The 3,530-nt window shown below is 49.2% G+C and overlaps 1 pseudogene across 1 annotated transcript; it reads right to left on the minus strand.

Moving 5' to 3' along the window:
• Positions 1–1,577: 1,577 nt before the first annotated feature.
• On the minus strand, positions 1,578–2,360 carry LOC308238985 (ribosome biogenesis protein NSA2 homolog; annotated as a pseudogene). The gene has a single exon. The product of its transcript is annotated as a ribosome biogenesis protein NSA2 homolog (transcript).
• Between the last annotated feature and the right edge of the window lie 1,170 nt (positions 2,361–3,530).

Consider the following 3,530-nt stretch of genomic DNA (forward strand, 5'->3'; position numbering starts at 1 on the left):
TTGGGCCCACCTGTTTCAGACGCCCCAAATACAGAGTCCCCTGTCCTTGGGAACTGGCATTCTAGTGGAGGACAGTCCACAGAGAATAGACCAGGATACCTGTGACAGGTGATAGCAGCTATGGGGGAAGGTGAAGCTAGCATTTGTCAGTGGGGTCTTCACTGAAGAACTCTGGGAAGGGGTGGCAGGGGTGGTAGTATGCCCTGTGCATTTGTGAGCTGTAGGGAGGTCACTCTGACTGGTTTTAACAGCAAGGATCAGAAAGTGGTGAAAAAATAAAAATAAAATATATGGTGGCTGAATAGGCAGATGTATTGTGCATCTTGTCCTGAGCCAGACTGGAAATACAACTAAATTGAAGAACATCCACCTGATATTAACAAACTAGGGGCCTGATGCATGAAATTCATGCATTGGGGAGGGGTCCCTCAGCTTACCCTGCTCCCTCTCACATACTGGGAGCCCTCAGGGATGTCCTACTGATGGCTTAGGCCCGCTCCCCATTGGGAGAAGACCTAAGCCACAGTCTGGCCTCCCTTTGCGGGAGGCGACTGCTGCTCACAGGAAGGCACCAGCCCTATCACCCCGCTGCTGCAGCCACTGCCAGTCACTGCAGCCACCAAGGTATTTTCATCAACACGGACTCAAGCATTTTCAAGTTGTATCTTCCATTGGATATGACATTTCTTTATTTTTCTTTTTATCCTCACCTGAGGATATGTTTCCATTGATTTTTTCCCCTTCCCTCCAATCCCAAGCTCGGCCCCTGCCCAAGCCTAAAGCCTCCGCCCCAGGCTTTAGGTTTGGAAAGAGGGACCTCTGCCCCTCCAATCGCAGGCTCGGCCCCTTCCCAAGCCTAAAGCCTTCACCCGATGGCCAGCTGGGAGTGACCTGGGTGCTGAGGAGGTTCCCAGGACCCAGGTATGTATGCAAATTAACCACCATCTTTGTTGGGTTAATTTGCATACTCACTCTGATTGGCTATGGGTGTAGCAGAGGTACAGTCAATTTACATGTTTCTCTATTATTAGGTAAGATTACATGCAGCTGAGCAGACAATGTACAAGAAGGAAGGGCAGGGGTGACCTGGAGAATGGCAAGAACTGAAGAGTGGGCTTGAGAGGGACAGCCCGCCAGTGGGCAAGAAGGTGAGGAGAAAGCTGTGTTTCTCCAAAGCTGCGTCCCTTCAGGACGGGGGTAACACCCACTGTGTAAAGGAAAAGCCCCAGGGCAGCTGGCTGCTGGGGAAACTGGACCAAAGACAAAGCCCCGAAAGGCTGCCCCATGGAAGGCGGCCCAGACAGCGTGGTGCTGGGGAGACAGAGAGCAGTTCCATTGGTTTGGTTTTGTCTTTGCTTTTGTTCTCTAAGCCCAGAACATGGGGCTTTTCTTTTCTTTTCTTTTTTTTTTTTTTTTATAAAACTGGGCCATTTTAATGTTCTTTACAATAGAATAAATAATTCTCTTGATGACTGCAGACATGTAAGCTGTTTGATAGCACTCAGAAACATAGTAAAGGAGTTTTCCTGATTGGTGCAGTCTTCGACAATTACAAAGTTACTTGTATAAAACTGCTGTCAAACCAGTAAGACTGCATTTATGCACCCATCATTTTCAGGATTGTTGGTAACCTGAGCATATTTTCCCCAAATAACCTTGCCTCCTTGTGTCACAAGGTCCAACTCACTCACGTTCACCTCGATGACAGTACCTTTAGTAATAACACCCAAGGTTGTATAAAGTGGGCAGGAGGGACTCTTCTTTACACCAAGTATTGGCAGGCAAAAGGTCGCTTTCAGTTCAGGATGTGTTACATGGGCCTTCTTGAAACGTGAGCCCATTGGCCTAATGAATCTTTCATATTTAGGTGGTTTTCGAGTAAAGCCATCTCCAACAAAGCAGACTTTAGTAACCATCCTCTTCCATGCTTTTTTCTTTCTCTTTCCTGTTCGAATAACTTTTAATACCTCTGTTTCTCCCTGGGCACGAACTTTGGGCAGAGGGACTTCCCATTTTCCCGCTTTCTCTTTTCTTTTTTGTTTAATCATATTGGAGAGTACTTTAGCTCAGGACTGGCCCTCTCTGTCCAGCAGATACGCAGGTACTGCTCCTTGTGGAGTCTTTTCGTCATTCTTTTGTTTGGTGTTTCGTTTTTCATGCATCTTGATAGTCTTTTTCATTTGTATTTTCTCAGCGTGGCGCTGTTTATGGTAGAGCTTAGCCTTCAGACCAATCATCTTTTTTGCCTTCTTTGAACGTTCGTGAGCCTCTCGACCTTCCTTCTTTCTCTTTTTCTCATGGTAATCCAAACGGTATCCATAGCGCTTCCGGTGTAACTCAATATACTCATTTTGTGGCATGGTGACGGCCGCCGGGTCACCAGGTGTAGTCCCCCGGGCGCGAAGAATCTCTCAATTCTCGGGTCTCAGAGACTTGCGAACCAACACTTCGCAACTCGCGACCCGGGCCTTTTCTATTGCAAACACTCACCCGGGGCTTTGGGGCTGGGAGAGAGGCACAGACTTGAGGGGCCTGAGGAGAGGCTGAGGAGGAAAGCAGGGCGGGGAGACATGGCCAGGAGTCCTGCATTGGGGCATGCTTTTTTATTTAATTTAAATTCTTTATTTTTTAAATTATCACATACGTCTCCCTTCCCCATTGACCTCTCCCCAGCTGCTCCTACCCCCCAGCACATGCCCTCACCCCCTTGCTGTCTGTGTCCACTGGATATGCTCATATCCAAGCACACATTGGGAAAATCTGTAATAGAACAATAATCCTATATTATAAAGAGCCAATATGCAAATGGTCATCGCACCCTCATGCCCTCACAACCTCACGCCCTCTCACCCTCGTCCTGGGGTGGGGGATGTGAAGCCAGGCTTGAGGGACCTGAGGCTGGACCGCGGAACCTGAGGTCGCACCTCTCACCCTCAGCACCAGGGCTGGGGGACCTGAGGCCGGGTCGTGGTACCTGAAACTGCCCCCCTTGCCCTGGCACTGGGGTCGGCAGACCTGAGGCCACACCCCTGCACTGCAGGGCTTGACGGGGGTGGGACTAGCTGGGTCTGTGTCTCGCACGATTTCGAGGTGCACACGCATGGGCGTGGACTTGACTCTGGGTCCCACGGTACACCCCAGATTCTAACACGAGGTAGATTTTCATATACATTTTACTAATTTTCTTTTATCTCTGACACTTCTATTATAGAGAAAGGGCAAATAGCAATATTAAAATATTTCCTCTAATTAACCTTTCAATGTGCATGAATTTCATGCACTGGACCACTAGTCTATACATATAAAAAGGCAACGACCATAACAATCTAACAACTGGTCACACTGACGTCCACTGTGGCCAGCAAACCAGCCCGTTCAGGGGGTGGGGCCAGTGGCCAACCTCCTGGCCCTTTCCCCCTGCCAACCTGGCCCTGATCAGACTCGCCCACCTCGATCAAGAGCGGGATCTGGCCCTAGCCGGTTTGGCTCAGTGGATAGAACGTCAGCCTTCAGACTGAAGGATCCCAGGT

The sequence above is a fragment of the Plecotus auritus genome (genome assembly GCF_963455305.1).
Source record: "Plecotus auritus genome assembly, chromosome: 15".
Classification (NCBI taxonomy): domain Eukaryota; kingdom Metazoa; phylum Chordata; class Mammalia; order Chiroptera; family Vespertilionidae; genus Plecotus; species Plecotus auritus.